The sequence below is a fragment of the Orcinus orca genome, chromosome 7, assembly GCF_937001465.1.
Source record: "Orcinus orca chromosome 7, mOrcOrc1.1, whole genome shotgun sequence".
NCBI lineage: Eukaryota > Metazoa > Chordata > Mammalia > Artiodactyla > Delphinidae > Orcinus > Orcinus orca.
This window is the reverse complement of record NC_064565.1, coordinates 81,267,784-81,288,980: the sequence shown is the minus strand read 5'-3', so window position 1 is coordinate 81,288,980 and position 21,197 is coordinate 81,267,784. Positions and strand designations below refer to the sequence as shown.

At 37.6% G+C, this 21,197-nt stretch overlaps 1 protein-coding gene across 1 annotated transcript in view; it reads right to left on the bottom strand.

Moving 5' to 3' along the window:
• The window catches only part of SLC39A10 (solute carrier family 39 member 10), a 133,131-nt gene extending 114,000 nt beyond the window's left edge, over positions 1 to 19,131 (bottom strand). The window contains exon 1 of the mRNA XM_049712140.1: positions 19,102 to 19,131. The gene's annotated coding sequence lies outside the window, so the exon portion shown is untranslated. The remainder of the gene's footprint in view (positions 1 to 19,101) is intronic.
• Between the last annotated feature and the right edge of the window lie 2,066 nt (positions 19,132 to 21,197).

The window sequence follows — 21,197 nt, the reverse complement described above, 5'->3', positions numbered from 1 at the left end:
CACTGCACTGATGGGCAACGAATTCGAAAGAGGAAAGGTGTCCCAGGGGCGGAGCCAAATGTGGGCTGTACGAGGCAGTTCAAGCTTGACTTCCGGGAGCCTCATCTCACACAAGTACCGTGACGCCGATGCTGAGACCAGCTCCACTGCTATCCAGGTTGCTGCCCTGAGAATGCTCTCCTGAGGCTATAGGGCCAAGGCATCCAGTGTTTTGGGTATATTGCCTCGGTTAAATAGTTCTCATTCAACTGAGGTCTTGTGACTCATTTGTGTGAGATGTGTCTCAACAAATGTGCTGTTCACAAGTCCTAAAACTGGCATAAATGTACTGAGATTTATTTAAAATATACATGAGTGGATTGATAACTTTCCATATACTCTCTTGTATTCTATAAGCCTGAGTGTGAAACAAGTGTTTGCAAGAGTCAGATCCTGGGATTATGTATCACCTTGAGCACACAATACATGAACATCACCCAGTATGTGCATGGGCAGGAAAACTGAGAAGCACTCCAATAAGGCAATGATACAATTGTTTATCCAGTTGTTCTGTTTTCTTTTTTAGAAGATTGGCTAAGACCCAAGAAAAAGTACTACAGTCTCCAGACTTTAGAGTTAGACAGGAGACTTGGCTAAAAGAGAATCACAAATCACAACTAGCTTTTTAATTCAAAAGAATATCTTTCTTCAAGCTGGTTATCTGTCCAGAAAGCTTTTCTTATGGCTTCTTCAGCTAATCAAAGATGAATGAAGTCTCAGAAGACATATATCTAAATGCTTCCTTCCTTTTGTCATTTTTCCAGCACAATCAACGTGACAATTCGACAAATAAGGTCAGAGTTTGAACTTGCACACACTGATCATTAATTCCTCAGAAAGAAAATCGCTGATCAAGTGGGAGTGTCTCCACCGTTTCCACGGGGTTGAAACTAGGGCATTTTGGTTTCTGATATGAAAAAGGAAACCTAACAGCAAATAGCATTGTAAAGTTTTTCATTTCCTTTGGAAGAGATTACTTAGAAGTGTAACAATATCTCTTGTATTCTCTTTGTGTATCTTATCTTCTTGGTTACCATTGAGAAATCTGGTCTCTGCACTTTCAGGCTTCTTTAGCAGGACAAGTAACTCTTATCAGAACAGCTCTCATTAGTGGAGTATATTAATATAATTTGATTGATGTTTTATGGTTAGATAACCCAGGCTGCAACTTGGCAGTGGTAAAGATCATGACTTAGATTAAGGGTTCGCTAAGATTTTCTGAAAGGACCAGATAGTGAATATTGTAGGCTTTGCGGGCCATATGGTCTCTGTGGCACCTACTGAACTCTGCCCTTATGGCAAGAAAGTAGCCCCAGACAATGCATAAGTGAAGGAATGTGGCTGTATTCCAATAAAAACTTTACGCCTGAAATTTGAATTTCATATAACTTTCACATATCATGAAATATTCTTTTGATTTTTTTAACCATGGAAAAATATAAAAACCATTCTGAGCCTGTGGACTGTAGAACAACAGGTGGTGGGACCTGATTCAGCATTTGGGGAGTAGATTGTTGACCTCTGGCTTAAAGTCACACTAAGCCACACTCCACCTTGTGACTGCTATAAAAGGACAAATCACAAGGCCCCAAACCAAGTGTAAATAATTAAATAATAATTTAGGGCTACTGGCACATTGCACTGTTTAGATTTGTCCTCAGGTTTCCCCAAGAGACTGACTGCTTGAATGGTGACTTCTCAAATTTTTCCCAAAAGTATTAACAGTGAGAATCACAGGGCAGGTGTGGGAAGTGCAGGGTGTGCAAAGCTGTCCAGCCTCAAAATGGAAATTTGTTTCTAGTTCTGTCTTAAATGTTGTTGTGAATTTGGCATTCTATCCCATAATCTGTTTTACCCTAAATTTTCTAGTAAAGCTAACGCTCCAGAAAGGCAATGCTGGTTTGTACACAGCCCTGTTCCTCCAAGGATATGGTACTTGAATCTGAGAAACCAAAGAGGGAGGCTTCGATACTACCATACTCAAAAAATTAAATAAAAATTTAGTTGTAGAATTCCATATAGTTAAATAGCTTCACCAGGAATAATTGTTCTGAAAATACACTGCTGCAAAGAGAATCTGTTTCATTTATGATTTTCTGTGAAAAGGGGAAAAGCTGAATAAAGTTATTAATACATAAGAGCAACGATTTCACAATGAAAAGAATATAGGATAAAATCCACTGAAATGGAATCTTCCATAAGTAACACCAAGATGACAACAGAGAAGCTAAAAGCAGAACACAATTCCTCTTATATCTTTGATTTATAAGAATGTGTATATTTAAATTACCAAGTGCCTCGAGCTATTTTTGACTTTCAGATTCTTTCTTTTAGTCCTACTACCTGGTGTGAATCTTATCTTCTTCTCTGCTCCCCCCTCACCCCACCAAACTTTTAGCAAGATTTAGCAAGACTTTTATAGCAAGATATTTCTGTTGTTTTCTCCCAAGGCACCGACTGTCTCAAAAGTCCAAACCAAAATCTGAAATCAGTTTCAATCCACTTCTAAAAGATTTTTCTCTAACTCTTTTAATGCATGCACTTGATATCCTCTTTTAAGTATGTAGCCCAAAATTGTACCCTGAAGCTGACAATAGTCTTATACCCTGGTGAGTTACCATGACAACCCCAGATTAGCTTCTGGAAAACAGAAACAAGAGTTTCATCCTATATACTTTATTACACAGCTCCCTCCTGCACTTTGAGTCCTAACAGGAGGAAGATCAGGGCTAATTCTTCTGCCTCAGTTTGCTTCTTTGAAAAGATGAGATTGGGGAAAGAGGCTACATTTCCCTTGAAATGATTGTAGTCAAGTAAAGAAACCCTGCCAAAATCCTGGCATCAGCATTTTGCTTTGGATGGTAGTTTCGATTTGGCTTTTCAGTTTTTCATACCTTTTCCTTTTTTTAACATGATGGGTATGGTTACAAGTCTAGAGTCATGATTTACAACATGGAGCACCCCACCTCACAGCTTTACAAATGCCACCAATGACACACTTTGGGACGTTGCTATTTCACCTTGAGAAGACCTTGGAATCTGACTAGGTACAGCAGCTCCGAGTTTCGGTTTTATTTGTATACAAACCAGATTTTTAGTCAAAAGCAATACAATGCACTTCTCCCATCCCCCCAGACTCCAAATCTTCATTTAGCACATCTAGAAATGTCTGGTAACTAAGAAATCAAAGCATTTGGCCAAAAAGATGTTAAGCCAGAAACAAGTTAATTTCTGGGCCAGGGTTCATGTTTAATTTATTATAAGAAAAAGCTGCCTCAATATAATAAAGGCGATATATGACAAACCCACAGCAAACATCATTCTCAATGGTGAAAAACTGAAAGCATTTCCTCTAAGATCAGGAACAAGACAAGGATGTCCACTCTCGCTACTATTATTCAACATAGTTTTGGAAGTCCTAGCCACAGTGATCAGAGAAGAAAAAGAAATAAAAGGAATACAAATCGGAAAAGAAGACATAAAACTGTCACTGTTTGCAGGTGACATGATATTATACATAGATAATCCTAAAGGTGCCACCAGAAAACTACTAGAGCTAATCAATGAATTTGATAAAGTTGCAGGATACAAAATGAACGCACAGAAATCTTTTGCATTCCTATACACTAACAATAAAAGATCAGAAAGAGAAATTAAGGAAACAATCCCATTTACCATTTCAACAAAAAGAATAAAATACCTAGGAATAAACCTACCTAAGGAGGTAAAAGATCTGTACTCAGAAAACTATAAGACACTGATGAAAGAAATCAAAGATGAACACAAACAGATGGAGAGATATACCATGTTCTTGGATTGGAAGAATCAATATTGAAAATGACTATACTACCTGAAGCAATCTACAGATTCAGTGCAATCTCTATCTACCAATGGCATTTTTTACAGAACTAGAGCAAAAAACCTTAAAATTTGTAATGGAGATACGAAAGACCCGGAATTGCCAAAGCAAACTTGAGGGAAAAAAATGGAGCTGGAGGAATCAGACTCCTTGACTTCAGACTATACTATGAAGCTACAGTAATCAAGACAATATGGTACTGGCACAAAAGTAGAAATATAGATCAATGGAGCAGGATAGAAAGCCCAGAGATAAACCAACCTATGCACCTATGGTCAACTAATCTATGACAAAGCAGGCAAGGATATACAATGGAGAAAAGACAGTCTCTTCAATAAGTGGTACTGGGAAAACTGGACAGCTACATGTAAAAGAATGAAATTAGAACACCCCCACCATACATAAAAATAATCTCAAAATGGATTAAAGAACTAAATGTAAGACCAGACACTATAAAACTCTCAGAGGAAAGCATAGGAAGAACACTCTTTGCCATAAATCACAGCAAGATCCTTTTTGACCCACCTCCTAGAGTAATGGAAATAAAAACAAAAATAAACAAATGGGACTTAATGAAACTTAAAAGCTTTTGCACAGAAAACTATAAACAAGATGAAAAGACAACCCTCAGAATGGGAGAAAATATTTGCAAACGAATCAATGGACAAAGGATTAATCTCCAAAATATATAAACAGCTCATGCAGCTCAATATCAAAAAAACAAACAACCCAATCAATAAATGGGCAGAAGATCTAAATAGACATTTCTCCAAAGACATACAGATTGCCAAGAGGCACATGAAAAGCTACTCAACATCACTAATTATTGGAGAAATGCAAATCAAAACTACAATGAGGTATCACCGCACACTGGTTAGAATGGGCATCATCAGAAAATCTACAGACAACAAATGCTGGAGAGGGTGTGGAGAAAAGGGAACCCTCCTGCACTGTTGGTGGGAATGTAAACTGATACAGCCACTATGGAGAACACTATGGAGGTTCCTTAAAAAACTAAAAATAGAATTACCATATGACACAGCTATCCCACTACTGGGCATATACCCAGAGAAAACCATAATTCAAAAAGACACATGCACCCCAATGTTCATTGCAGCACTATTTACAATAGCCAGGTCATGGAAGCAACCTAAATGCCCATCGACAGATGAATGGATAAAGCAGATGTGGTACATATATACAATGGAGTATTACTCAGCCATAAAAAGGAACAAAATTGGGTCATTTGTAGAGATGTAGATGGACCTAGAGACTGTCATACAGAGTGAAGTAAGTCAGAAAGAGAAAAACAGATATAGTATATTAATGCATATATGTGCAATCTAGAAAAATGGTACAGATGAACCGGTTTGCAAGACAGAAATAGAGACACAGATGTAGAGAACAAACTTATGGACACCAAGGGGGGAAGGGGAGTGGGTTGAATTGGGATATTGAGATTGACATATATACACTAATATGTATAAAATAGATAACTAATAAGAACCTGCTGTATAAAAAATAAATTAATTAAATTAAATTTTTTAAAAAAACATGAAATGCTAACCTTGGCTCTCTTGGAAGGCTTTTAGAGTCAGGTACTAAATACTACAAGACCTGAAAAATATTTCATTTCAGAGCTCTATAGAGGTGTTTAAAATTTAGGAATTTCAACAGTGAATTCGTAGACAGTGAATTTAGGAATTCAATACATCTTGGTCTGCTCAAGTATTGCAGTAATCAGGGACCTGCTGACAAGTGGCCTGAACATTTCTGTCCATGTTGTCCTTCAGGCTCTGTATCCATTGAGGCCTGTGCCTCTGGCTCACCTCTCACACACCTGCCCTTCAGTCCTTGAAACCTCAATAATTTGAGTGGGCTATTTTCTTATTGATGGGTACTGCTTCTCCTACCTGAGGCTCGCTTAGGGGAAATTCTGTGACAAACAGCTTTATTTCTCAATTCTATTTCCTGAAACCTGAACATTTCAGTGTTAGCCATTGAGAACTGAAAAGTACTCCTGGTTATGGTAATTTAAAAAGAGGAAAAAGGGGTTTGGGAATTGAAAACTGAGCTGAAGAAGATGCACATTAGCAAAAAGAAAGAAAACCTAAGAGGCAGAAGAAATTCCAGGCCTCTGAGGAATATTTTGATGGTGTCCTGAAAGAGGCAATTGAGACTTGAATGAAATAATCAGCGTGAAGCTACAAGAAGAGAGTTTAAGACTAGATCACCATAGGGTTTAGAGAGGATTAAGAAATAGGTACTTGGCTATATGGAGTAGGTTAAATAAGGACAATCTAGAACTTAAAATTTGTTTAATTCTTAAAATTATCGTATGACAAAGCTACTTGAGGATTGGGATCAAGGACCAAAGATACACCACCACCAGCTGGAAAACAAAACTCAAGATTCATATTATTTAGAACAAGACAACCCCATTGAATCTCAGTAGAATTGAGACCTTGAACAGTTTTGAGCACACTGTAAGGTACAGTAAGAAAAATTAACCCTACAAATATCCATTATCATTTGATGTGTCACAGATATTAGGTTTATTTAGTCTGCTCACGTCATTGCTTTGTTCTGTGGATGGCAGAATAATCCTCAGGGCTTCTGTAAGGTTCTGCCTGACCTCTATTTCCTGAACACTGTTTCTCCTTAAGGTTTTAACCTTCTAAATCATGTATTTTCTAAGAGAGAAGTTTTCAAAAATCTAAGCTTGAGATGAGCCTCCTACATTAGGGAGATGAGGATGTTTCAAGTTGAAAGAGGGTTTGCATCCACAGAGCTAATTCACACTTCAGGCCTTCCAAGAGCCTGGAGTCAGAGCTTCCATCCCAGGGGGCAAACGCCTCCTGTACACTTCGTAGTTGGCACTGACCCGAAATGCCTATTGATCTATCTGGGCCTGTAAGTAATTTTCTTTTATCTTTAAAATTGTACCCTTGGCACAGCTAATCTTAAGGTGCAACATAGTAAAAAAAAAAAAAAAAAAATCTGAAGAGCACAAAGCAATTCCAGCAGAAAATATATATAAGGCAGGAATTGAAAAACTGTCACACATCTTCTAAATTCAATATTAGTTCCGAGGAAACACAAATACCTTATCTTAGTTTTTTTATTATACAATTTGTGTTTGTACTATCTTTGATTCTTCCACTTTTAAAGTCAGCATTATAAAAATTCACATGCTTTGTAAATATCTTAATGCGCATATTTTACATTATATGGAAATTTATCTACATTTATTTCCATCGTCTATTGTCTTTCCAAACTTTACACTCACTTACTATTCCATTTCATCATTCCATAAGTGTTTGGCAAATCGAATCAGACCTTCTAATTGATTGGCTTAGAACAAGAAACTTTTTTTAGTGTTCAGTTTTGTCCCTTGGTTTTCTGAATATATTCCCTTATCACATCATTCAAGTATTTTGGGATTAATGATCAATTCAAAGAGAAAAGGTCATGCTAGCAGTACATCTTTTTCATTACAATTTTAAGTATCTCACTGATTTAACAATTTACTGATCAGCCTGAAAATCTTTGCTGATCAAATTGCTTATTTTTTGACTAAATTACACACAAGCCTCAGTCTATTTATCAGGCTGTTAACTGAAGGATTGTGGTGTGTTTACTGCGCAAATTACCGTGAGGTTATGAACCATCAGCATACATATGCACCACTATCTATGGATTCAAAATTATTTATTGCATAGTAGGAATTAAAAAGATTTCTTTTGCTGTTTCCTTTTTCCTGATTTGAAAAGTTTATCAGGTGAAGAGATTCAGAACATGCCATCCCAAAATATGCCACTTTGGCATATTGATTACTTTGAGCTGAAAGCACTTGAGAAACAGCAGATGCATGAAGACTGTTGTACCTCCCCCTTTCTACCTAAAAGCAGATCATAAAATTTCCAATGAGAAAGGAGCCTTCCCTGGATCTAGAAGAGAACATTCTTATCACCAGACTGGGAGTTATGGCTGAAATGGACATGTACAAACTTCATATAATTTCTAGTCACTGTCCCACAGCTTACTGCCTCTAGCCCAAGCCCCTTTGTCTTCTTACATCCCCACGATTTATCATCCTTTGTGTAAAAATGTATATAAGCTTTGCAGCCTGATGGCTTCTTTAGGTCTTCATTTTCCATCTGAAGACTCCCATGTTCATGTTAAAAAAAAATTAAATAAATGTGGATGTTTTTCTCCTGTTAATCTGTTTTATGTCACTTTAATTCTTAGGCCAGTCACAGAACTAAGAAGGTAAAAGAAGTTTTCCTCCCAGACCCAGCAAAGTTCACACACACACACACACACACTCACACACGAATTCTTCTGCACTTTTGCACAACACATTATATGATGTTGCCTGATATCTGTGTCATATATCCAATATTCTACACCACCCTGGAATCTCTAGACTCTCAGAATTGAAAGAAATCTTTAAAGGATCAAATTGAGACAGGAGGGAGGGAGGCAGGGCAAAACCTTGAAAAGAATGACATAGCTGTTGAGGACGCAACAAAAACTGAGAACCGATTAGGCCCAAGATGGCAGAAGATTTGACTTCCAGTAGACCTTGAGCATCATTATACACTCATTGTAATACACTAGCATATGCTATACGACACACCCACAGGCGCCATGACAGTTCCAAGGCCAGGCATAAAAGGCCAAAAAGTGGGCAGTGGTCAATTCCTGGAAATCCCCACCCCTTCCCCCGAAATAGTTGGAATAATCCTCCCATTAGTTAGCCAATGAAATTACCCAGCCCTTAAAAACTAACCACCCCATATTTCAGGGCCCCTCTCGCCTCTTCAGATGCACCGCATTCTGTCTATAGAACGTATATCTCTCAGGGTCTTTCACCTTCTGAGGTGATGGCCCACATTCTGTCTATGGAGTGTGTATCTCTCTCAATAAATCCACTACTTACCTAGCACTTTGCCTCTTGCTGAATTCCTTCTGCACTGAGGCAAAGAACCTGAGCTTCATTAAGTCTTGAGACCAGGTATGTGATTTCAGTTATTCAAAAAAAGACAATGGGTTTGAGTCCCAATCTGAGTTTTTAAAAAAGTAATTAATTATTAATTAATTAATTAATTTTATTTTTGGCTACACTGGGTCTTCGTTGCTGCACACAGGCTTCTAGTTGCGGTGACTTCTCTTGTTGCGGAGCATGGGCTCTAGGCGTGCGGGCTTCAGTAGTTGTGGCACACGGGCTCTAGAGCACAGGCTCAGTAGTTGTGGCACACAGGCTTAGTTGATCCATGGCATATAGGATCTTCCTGCACCAGGGCTCAAACCCATGTCCCTTGCAGTGGCAGGTGGATTCTTAACCACTGGACCACCAGGGAAGCCCCAAGTCTGAGTTTTGGCTGGGTTCCAATCTCATCTAGGTTTGAGTCCCAATCTGAGACCAGGTGTGCGGTTTCAAAATCAAACCTGCAACATTTGTCTTATTTGGTTCCTCTCAATTATAATTATAGGAGGAATCTACTATTGATTCATAATACCTTGGATGAACACATAGCATTGCTTAGAGAGGTGGCAAAGAACTAGTCACTTGAGTTTTGTTTCTTCTTATAATTTCCTTTTAAAAACACAGATCTAACAATTTAAAGCTTCAGAGAAATGATTCCCTGTGTATACAACAAACATCAATAATTTAACTTTCTATGTGCTGAACACTTATATTCTTCTCTATAGTTAGTAGTTCCTGGATTTGTTACTCTGCTAAGAACATGAGAAAGGAAATTGGAAGAGGAAAAGAAACAAGGTACAAGAAGCTCAAAATCAAAGGTGGCAAAATTTCTCCTTGGATAGTCAGTTTCTAATATCTAGAAATTCAAGTTTATGTCTTCAACAAAATATTTTGCTAATACCCCAGAAGTACTCTGCCATCATTGAACCTTGGTCGAGTGCCATACCCCACGACATCAAATTTAAAAGTTTAAATCATAAGGAAATACACAAGCATATTAGAGAGGCATTAAATATCCTTTCCATGGCCTTGGTAATAATATGTCTTAAGCCTCGGTGGGTTGAGCATAAGACTTATCCTGGCAACAGCTTTTAAAGGTGCTTAGGTCCAAAGAGAAAGGATGCAATTCTGCTCTCCCTTAAATGTATTTTCTTCTATCTTCATTAGGGGAGACAGGTTGAGAGGTCAAAACTGTCTCAGCCTGCTTCAGTCTAAAGTTTTCCTGAGACAGTCTTTTGGGAGGGGTTTGTTCCTCCTAAGTAGCATAACAATGGCTCCCCATCAAGTCCTAATCCACTGCATATTCTAGCTTTTGTGATTTTTATAGCTTGTTAATTCTCTTTGTTTTCCTCAGCACAGATATGTTCCTGAACTTCCAAACTCCACTTTATAATTTTATTAAATTCTATAGGACTTTAATTCCTCATGCGAGATATAACCCACCTCAAAATTTACCCCTTTGAAGCGATGAGTCTCAGAACTTTGCCATGTTGTTTTCCCTGCAAAGTGAACATATCTCAGAGAAGACAGTGCTGGTTCTGCGAGTTCTCTCCCTTCAGATGTGGTTCCCACATATTCAGGGATGGCCTTTTCCTTTTTCAAGTCTGCATATCTCCTCAAGTAAAAACTACTGAGGTGTGAAGGTACAGGAACAGGAGAGTGGAATGATAGCCTTTTTATTTCTGTGTAGTTATTAAGTTCTCAAGAACACGAAGGGGTGGGGTCGGGGGAGGTTTACCGTTAATCCCAGGTAAAACTAGAAATCTCAGGAAGAGGTTCAGAACCCTTGTAGAATAGGCATCACCATCACCACCACCATCAATACAACATTATTGGAACTGGTAACATAATAGCATGCCTCCTGTGGCCCACATTTTGCACTAACCATGAATAATCTCAGCTATTTTATTATTTTCTTTCTTTCTCTCTCTTTTCTCCCTTTTCTTCTGAGCCGGGTGGCTGACAGGGTCTTGGTGCTCCGTCCGGGTGTCAGGCCTGTGCCTCTGAGGTGGGACAGCCGAGTTCAGGACAGTGGTCCACCAGAGACCTCCCGGCCCCATGTAATATCAAATGGCGAAAGCTCTCCCAGAGATTTCCGTCTCAATGCTAAGACCCAGCTTCACTCAATGGCCAGTAAGCTACAGTGCTGGACACCCTATGCCAAACAACTAGCAAGACAGGAATACAACCCCACCCATTAGAAGAGAGGCTGCCTCAAATCATAATAAGGCCACAGACACCCCAAAACACACCACCAGACGCAGTCCTGCCCACCAGAAAGACATGATCCAGCCTCATCCACCAGAACACAGGCACCAGTCTCCTCCACCAGGAAGCCTACACAGCCTACTGAGCGAACCTTAGCCACTGGGGGCAGACACCAAAAACAATGGGAACTACAAACCTGCAGCCCACGAAAAGGAGACCCCAAACACAGTCTCCAAAGCCAAATGAGAAGACAGAGAAACACACAGCAGATGAAGGAGCAAGGTAAAAACCCACCAGACCTAACAAATGAAGAGGAAATATGTAGTCTATCTGAAAAAGAATTCAGAGTCATGATAGTAAAGAGGATCCAAAATCTTGGAAATAGAATGGAGAAAATACAAGAAACGTTAAACAAGGACCTACAAGAATTAAAGAGCAAACAAACAGTGAAGAACAGCACAATAAATGAAATTAAAAATTCTCTAGAAGGAATCAATAGCAGAATAACTAAGGCAGAAGAACGGATAAGTGACCTGGAAGATAAAAGAGTGGAAATAACTACTGCAGAGCAGAATAAAGAAAAAAGAATGAATAATCTCAGCTAATCCTCTGAACAACCCTTTGAAGCAGGGGCTGTTACTGTCTCTGTTTAAAAAGGAGAAAAACTACAGTTTGCTCTGGGGATAAATTGGCACTACTATACCATAATTAAAATACAGACTCACTCCTTAGTTCCTGCTCTTAAGCACTCACCATCTAAAACTGGGCCTTCTGAGTAATTGATTCTTAGAGATAAAAGCAATCCTCAATGTCAAGTGTCTCCTTGAATTTGAAGGATTACCATGGCCACAGTATATATTTTATTTATAACGTTTTTAAAAAAATTATTTATTGGGCCTTCCCTGGTGGCGCAGTGGTTGAGAATCCTCCTGCCGATGCAGGGGACACGGGTTTGTGCCCCGCTCTGGGAAGATCCCACATGCCGCGGAGCGGCTGGGCCCGTGAGCCATGGCCGCTGGGCCTGCTCATCCGGAGCCTGTGTTCCGCAATGGGAGAGGCCACAACAGTGAGAGGTCCGCGTACCACACACACACAAAATATTTATCTATTATTCAGCCATAAAAAAGAATGAAATTGTGCTGTTTGCGACAGCTTGGATGGACCTAGAGGGCCCTATGCTAAGGGAAATAAGTTAGACAAAGAAAGGCAAGGACTGTATGATCTCACTTATATGTGGAATCTGAAAAACAAAACAAACAAACAAAACGGAAACAGACTTATAGATACTGAGAGCAAATTGGTGATTGCCAGGGTGGGAGTGAGGCAGGACATAGATGGGTCCCAGGCTGAGCAGCTGGAGTCTGTCCTCTGTGGACAGATACTCCAAGTTGAAGATAATAGCAGGTGCAGAGAGGAGCCCTGCCCAGATAAGAGATAAAGACACCATATATTTCTCTTCTCAAGGTCAAGGAGACCTTCCCAACTACACTTGCACAGAAAGGCTCCTTGGGGGTCAAAAAAGGAGGGGGCACCACCCCATAGTAGATGATGTCAACCTACCCATAGGCCTCTTTGCTAGAATCCATCTTGGCTAAGAGACGCACACACACACAGGGGAGGACCCTGAGATAAACCAAATATGAACTCAGAGACAGGCAAAGCAAGATGATTGGCCAAAGGAAACCCAGAAGAAATGCCCCATATAAGTGATTCAAACTACCACAAGGGCACAACTCTCTCTCTGAGCCCGCCCATATGAGTCTATTCACACGCACTCTTTTTCTGTACTCTTTTTCCTCCTAATAAACTCTTTACTTGTTTCACTACTTTCCACCTCTCTGTGGAAATTCATTTCTACAAAGCTGATGGGCCAGGGCCTATCACTAGACACTGGTCTCTGGTGGTCTAGTGGCTAGGATTCAGTGCTGTCACTGCCACGGCCTGACTTCAATCTCTGGCTGGGGAACTGAAATCCCGCTTCAAGCCACTGCAGGCTGAGGTCACCCGATATCAGGAGGAGGGTTTGGGAGGATGGATGAAATAGGTGAAGGGGATTAAGAGGTACAGACTTCCATTTATAAAATAAGTAAGTCACGGGGTGTAATGTAAGCACAGGGAATATAGTCAATAATAGTGTAATAATTTTGTATTGTGACAGATTGTTACTGGACTTTTTGTGGTGATCATTTTGTAATATATTTGATTGTTGGATCACTATGTTGTAGACCTGAAATTAACACAATATTGTATGTCAACTGTATGTCAATAAACGAACAAACAAATAAAAAGAGTAGCACAAGTAAAACAAAGTTATCTTTTATCTACTTCCCTAACCTGACTGATATTAATAATGAATCAAGAGTATCAGATAATTTATGAATTGTTTACTTATGGAAAATACATTAAAACCTAAATTAAGGATTAAAGAAAACATGTTCTGGTGATCATTTTTACAGCAAAATTATTTTTCAAAGTGTTTATGTTTTATGGAAGAAGGGGAAACATTGGTTTTTGACAGTTACCCATTTCTATTTTAGTTTTATAAATTTATAGAAATAATAGTCAAGAAAGCCTAATCACTTTGGTTATTGTGTCAGTTTTCTGCATCAAAAAATTATTTTTGCTCTAGAATGCATTCTGCTAAAAAATGACTTTTCTAATTATCATTGGTTTTCTCAGCTCTCCCACTAATATCTTTTGTGCATCTGCTCATCAGGTGGCACAGATTTCCAAACGGGATTAGCAGTCTTAACAACTTTGCTATTAGCTACACCCATAGCATCCTTTGACAATGCTTTGCTTATCTTCTGCTTTAGCAAATGCTTTATTGTTTTAGTATCATTTGGTATGTGTAACAATCTGGAATTTGCAATTGAAACATGAATTTCTTATTTTAAAAAAAAATACATAAATCATTAATGATAATAAGTACCTGAAGGAATTTAATTTTACTATATTTATCCCAATTACTGAAATATTTTAAAGAAAGCAGTCATTTAAGTCTTTCTAAAACATTTATATCTATGCATATATCATTTATATTGTATGCATATATTTAATAGTATATGCATTTATATTCAAAGAAAGTCTTATAGAATCTGGGAAAGATTTGTTGGGAAAGCCAACAAATCGCTTTCCTATGGCATAAAAATATATAACTTCCCTCAAGAATTGAAGGACAAATTTTGAGATAAGGTTTGTCTTTCTTGTCAAGAAAATATATTCTCACTTCTAATAAACTGTCATCCCCACAATAATACAGAAAATAGAATAGTTACTGAGTTTTTTCCACTTAATAGTTTCCTCTTTCAATATATAGCACTATTTAAAAAAAAACACTTTGAGAATATTACCTTCTAAAATGCTTTTCTTATTTATTTTGATGTCTTACATCTTGTTTTCTGTATTCTTTTCCATTTTGGTTTATTACAGGATATTGAATATAGTTTCTTGTGCTATACAGGAAGACCTAGTTGTTTATCCATTCTATATATAATAGTTTGCATCTGCTAGCTCCAAACTCCCAATCCAACCCTCCCCCACCCCTTCTCCCCCTTGGCAACCACAAGTCTGCTCTCTATGTCTGTGAGTCTGTTTCTGTTTCATAGATAAGCTCATCTGTGTCAGATAGATAAGCTCATCTGTGTCATATTTTAGATTCCACATATAAGTGATATCATATGTTTTTTGTCTTTCTCTTTCTGACTTACTTTGCTTAGTATGATAATCTCTAGGTGTATCCATGTAGCTGCAAATTGCATTATTTCATTCTTTTTTATGGCTAATATTCCATTTTATATATATATATATATATATGCCACATCTTCTTTATCCATTCACCTGTCGACGGACATTTCGGTTGTTTCCATGTCTTGGCTATTGTAAATAGTGCTGCTGTGGACATATCTTTTCAAATTATAGTTTTGTCCAGATACATGCCCAGGAGTGGGATTGTTGGATCATATGGCAACTCTATTTTTACATACTTACATCTTCAGCATTCCTGTCATCTGTATCTACTTAAAAAAAATAACATGACATTTTTTATACTAAGTGGAATTTGATTTGCTTTAAAAATATTTTTTTCTTGTTTTGGGAAGCAACAGTACTCAGATTATTGAATCCTGCAAGTAGTTTCTTTCTCACTTTGAAGTGATGATCTTTTCACTCTAATTTTTCTTTCTTTTCTTCCTTCTTCCCTCCCTCCCACCCTTTCTCCCTTTCTTCTTTTCTTTTTTCTTTCCTCAAGCTTTTCTTCCTTCCTTCCATCATCTTTGCTGCCTTTCCTTCTTTCCCTCTCTCCCTACTTTCTTCCTTTCATTCTCTCTTTTTTGAAAGAAGGTGGCTTACAAGGAGGCAGTCACTGAGTCCTGAACATGTTAAGGGCTCTTAGTAACTTTTAGTAAAACACTGGGGTCATTTGAAGCATGTAGCTTTACTTATACTTGAGATGAGGAATATTACACATTCTGTTGACTTCAATACCAGGCTCATGACTAGATAACTATAAATTATTGAAAATCACAACTCTTGTTGGGAGACTGTAGATCAATCTACAGAACCTCAGGAGAATTAGGTAATCATAATCTTCACTTTGAACTCTACACACATGATGAGAGGGAGTAAAAATGCTCTTCACTGTGCAAAAAGGAGAAGTCCATCCTCTTACTTTCTTGATACCCTAGTATGGTTAGAGGTCAAAACAGGAAGTGCCATTGTTAACAGGCAGAAACATGAAAGTTCTGTTCTTAAAAACACCTTGAACCTTCTGCCCCATGAGGACATTTTGAATGCAGGAACTTTGGGTGGGACCATATGACTTCCTGCATTCTCTTCAATCAATGTCGTAAAGTTTGTTTTTGTTTTAGATGCAGTGAAAGGAAAGATATTTGCCATTTCAGTTCCTTTTAGATTTTTATGAGCATCTGTGCTCATTTGTCATATGTGGCTAAAAAATGACCAGTACTGATGAAATACCATTTTATTTTTAGAGAAAAGCTTCAGCACACTTTCCCAAAATAATTTCTTAAAAAAATCTTTGCTTCCTTCCAGGAAGTTTTGTCCATGGCTAAATGTGGGTGCATATACTTTCATGATAAAGACCATCTTTTTACCCAAATATACTGATGGTAAAAGGCTTAAAAGCTATGGTCTCTGGAAATAGTGAAGTAGAATTCCATTTCCTAGGTTCCTTGTGCACAAATACTGTCATTCTTATAACACTTGTTGGCTTGAAATAATGTTTTAAACAAAGAGAAAAATGTCATAACCTAAAAAATAAAGAGAAAGCCGAGAAGGAAATAAAGTGGTAAGTAGATATCTTAGTCTCTAAACTTTCATTTCCAGCCTTTCATATTTTCTCCCAGCCCATGTCTGATGGTAAACAAATATTCTAGAACAAAACTAATCCTTCAAAATTAGGATAGGCATACATTTTTTACAGGTAGAATGAATCCAAGTCACTTTTTCTGTTTCCCTGATGAAATAATATTATTTCAAACAAATATATAACAGATTGAGGGAACGTTTTCAGCCCAAATGCTTAATTAGAAGTTTGTCTTTACTAGTAAGTCATCATCATACTAAAAATACAGCTTAATACAGTACAGAATAAAAGACAAAATCCCCAGATAATGGACCAGGAAATTAAGATAAAATATGTCTCTACACAAACTCAGATCAAGGCCTTGATCATTTTAGGTATCTTCCTTTGTGGTCTTAAATACATTGAGCTCAGAGTTCCTTACATATTGATTTCTGCATACAGAAACTCAGATCAAGGCCTTGATCATTTTAGGTATCTTTCTTTGTGGTCTTAAATACATTGAGCTCAGAGTTCCTTACATATTGATTTCTGCATACAACCTGTAGAAAAACAGGTTTTATGACTTACCTAGTGTAGAATATGATATTTCTTGCCTTAGTGAAAAATAGGAAGCATTTTGCAAAACTACTGAACTAGTCTAAGAACAGGTGGCGTTGTAACAAATCTCATAATCCAGTAATCAACTAGGAGCTTTAGTTTTTTCTACCACCAAAGTGGAGAAAAGGTAAAGTTACAGGACCAGAATGAAACTCAAAAGAGCTCTCTTTGTCTTATATGTGTTATTGTAACAGAATTTGCTTAAAATTCCATTTTTTTAATCTGCAAAAATGAGAAGCAGCCAGAATTATTAGATTAAAAGAGGGTAAGGGGGTAATCCCAGAGTCTCCATGTTTCAGAGTCTGGTGTAGTCACAAGGCCACTTGGTTTAGCCTCTCACCTTTTCTCTTTCCAAGATCACAGTGCTTCTGTTCACTTTTTGTTTTACAAGGTGAGTTGGACATTTAATGGGTTTTGTTTATGCAGCTAGAATTTTGAAACAGAGTGGAATTTAAAAGGGAGAAAGCACTTGAATCAAAATATATATTTTGATATATATATCAAAAATATATTTAAAAATTGTAGGATTCTTATAAGGAGAAATTAAAAAGTTTAAAATATCTTTACATTTAAAATATTTTACAGTTTACAAAGCACTTTCACATAAAATTTTTTCATATGAATGTGCAGTGTGGGAAGACGAGGATCACAGCATGAGTTACTGGCAGAGCTGTGACCATGCATCTTGTTTCCTCATCTAAGACTCTGTATTCTCTCTCTCTCTCTCTCTCTCTCTCTCTCTCTCTCTCGCTCTCTTTTCCTTTCTCCCTCTCTCTCTTTCTGTCTCCCCTTCCTTCCCCAAACCCCCCATGACTGATTCTGAAACTTACTTTACGGATGCTTAGCAACATAAAAAACTAAAAGCTTTTTGAGGGTAAATTTGGTGTTCTATTTATTTTTGCATCTCGAGTATCTAATCCAATGTAAGTATTCAACTAAATGTTTGTTGAATGAATGAATAAATGAAATAAGATAGATTGAAACAGAAATGTCTTTTCAGGTAATAAATAAGTAAATGAAAATAGAAGAGCAATATTGTAGATTTTAGACAACTATTCAGAATATCAAGTACTGTATTAGATGCTATCCTTTTATCTATCTGACTGTCATCTATCTTGTTAGCCTCATTCCAGATAATACATTTTGTCATCTATTATTATTTACATATTTTCAGGTCACTAAGTCATAATTATAATTTAGAAAAATTGGTCCTGTTTTATTAACAATGTGGAAGTTAGCACTTACTCTTCAGTAGTATAAGCTTTATTAGAATACAACAAATAAAAATGGTCATAATTAACCTGTCACATCTGGGAGAGTACAAGACTGTGACCATTAGCTCATATTATATTTACATCCATTTTTCTTATTTATCACTGTTATATTTTCTTTACAAATTTCACAGGTTTATGAGAACATCAACTGATCATTTTTATATTTTTCCATTGTAGTGGCTTATCCATGACTAGATTTCAACTGACCATTCTAAGATAAAACAAGTTTCATTCATATATTTTTTCCTACCTGCATGTCTAGATAAAGATCCTAGACATGTGGGGACTTATTTTAGTTCTGCAAAGTCTCTATAAGTAAATATTTGTGTATGTGACTTAGAAGAGAATTCAGAGGAAGAACTCATTTATTATTTATATAAGACTAATCATTGGGTTCACATACCACCAAGACACGCTAAGAAAAAAGAATCTCAAACACTATACATATGTTACAAAGCCAAATGCACACAACAAATAAAGATCCACCATCTGATTTAGATTCTCTAGATTCACACCAAAGAAGAAAATACCAAAAAATGGCCCAAGCTGTAACTTTGCCAACTTAGTTACTGCTGCCAAGAAACACTGAATGATGCCACCTAGTGACAGGTAACCAACATATGATTAGTCACTTAGAAATGATGGACACAGCAGGTGAAATTCCCAGGATTTTAGATGTAGAGGGGAAAATCCTTCTGAGAGAATTACATTTGGTAGACGAGTTTTGTTTCTCCAGGTGTATGAAAATTTATCACTGATCCGCAGTGTGGGGATTTTTATGTTGAAATACTATATTGTCACCTACCTCCAAATCTGCACTTCCACCTCCTCGGCCACTGCCCTTCACCATCCAGTCTGCAGCTGAACTCAGAAGTGAGGGGTGCTATCCAAGTCGCAACCCCCTGTATAGTGACAGGTGGCGGAGGTGGAGCCTTTTAGAAACCAGTCTCAACAAATTTTTTAAAAAGGGCTTCAAAAAAGGGAACCAAGATGATTCCTGAAACAATCTGTGTCCAGTTAAAAATAATAACAATAATAATAAATAAACTGTTGGAAGTTCAAAGAGTAAAACTAAAATAGGGACCAGAGGAAATCATCTTTGTTTTTCTCGGCCAACGACTGTGCAGACCTAATGCTGTCTTGTTCCTTGCACCAAATCCTCACTGAAAATGCCAGAGACCTCTCTCTGAATGGCTGCAGCATTATGCCCTAAGGAAAATAATTTTTTCCAACATTTCTCATCTTCTGTAAACATATGGCATAGATTTTTTTTAAAAAAAAGTAAAACCAACAATCTGTCAACTGTGGGATTCTCACAGTCCAATAGTTTCTTTTTCGTTAATTTTTTACAACTATTTAGATTAGCCAGTGCTGCTGCCATAGATACATTTACGAAAATGAGACACTTTGCTGTGTTCACATATATCTGATTAAAGCTCAATAGGAATATTTCGGGTGCCTTAGAAAAATATCAAGTTAAAAACCTTCGTGAAATGAAAAGCTTATCAAAATCTCCAGCTTCAAGTGTGTTTAGTTGTTTTCTTTTCATTGTTGCCTACATGCTGTGATTGGACCACAATGTGTGGAAATTGCATAACCACTACTTCCACAAATCAAAGCTTTGAGAAATGGGAAGGCTGTGATGGAGCTGCTACATGAAATGTTGATGAAAAAAAAATTCTTCCTTTATGTCTGAAGTCTTCCCTTCTTTCTTTTTTTTTTTTTTTTTTTTTTTTTTGTGGTATGCGGGTCTCTCACTGCTGGGGCCTCTCCCATTTTGGAGCACAGGCTCTGGACGCACAGGCTCAGCGGCCATGGCTCACAGGCCCAGCCGCTCCGCGGCATGTGGGATCCTCCCAGGCCAGGGCACGAACCCATGTCCCCTGCATCGGCAGGCGGACTCTCAACCACTGCGCCACCAGGGAAGCCCCCCTTCTTTCTTTTAACTATTGTTTAGTTGTAACCATCGTTGGGCTTTGTTTTGTTTTTTAACTAAAATCAGAATTAGCCATGGGCCAAATGACATTTTCTGCAAAGTGTTTTCTATGAGTTTTTTATATTTTATCTGAGTTCAATTTTCTATTATTATTTTTTATATCTTGAACAAGTCTAGGCAAAGCCTTCTTAATTCAAGTATTAGAACCATCAAGAAAACATTCGGTGCAATTTCTGTGCCTCAGGGGGAAGTTTTGATGCCCTCAGCCCAATCCATTCCCCGTTTAGGGGGCTAGGGAGAGTCCTTTCTCTAATTCTTTCATAGTTAAAATAGTAATCGGTCAGATTGTTATTTGGGACTAAGTGAGCCTGAATGCATTATAAGAAAGGGAAGAAAAATTCTTCTCATTCCGGCTTCCTGTATTCCTCTTTCGTTCCAGCAAAGAGGTTTGGTTGTACTGCTCGGATACCCACACACTTCTTTCCTCAGAGCCACCCACAAGTAGTGCTGAGAACTTGGAAACCTCGCCCTTGCCAGTGAACACATCGGAGTTAGTCTGGGAATGGATGGGAATCTCTAACATCCTCTTAGAAATCAGGAGATGAAAATTGTAATTTACTTAAAAGTGAAATGCACTTGTGTTGGGAGAAATTCTACTGGGGTATTTTGTTAGCCCTTTCAATGTGCAAACTCATTTTGAGGAAGTTAGTCTGCAAGAAAGGCATAAAATGGAGCTTTGTGTTGACACTTTTCAGCACCTGGGATATAATGAGCATAAATATCTTTTTAGGTTCTGGATTTTTGATCAAAGATTGTTTTCTTCTACAATGTTTCTGCTTGCAGAGTGTTTCAGTGTTCTTCAAAGTAAATTTCTGAGATTATAAGGCTAAAATAGTGATTAAAACAAAAGTCTATGATCAGTCACCCAGTTTAATTTTGAATCATTGTGGCAGTTTTTCTTTTAT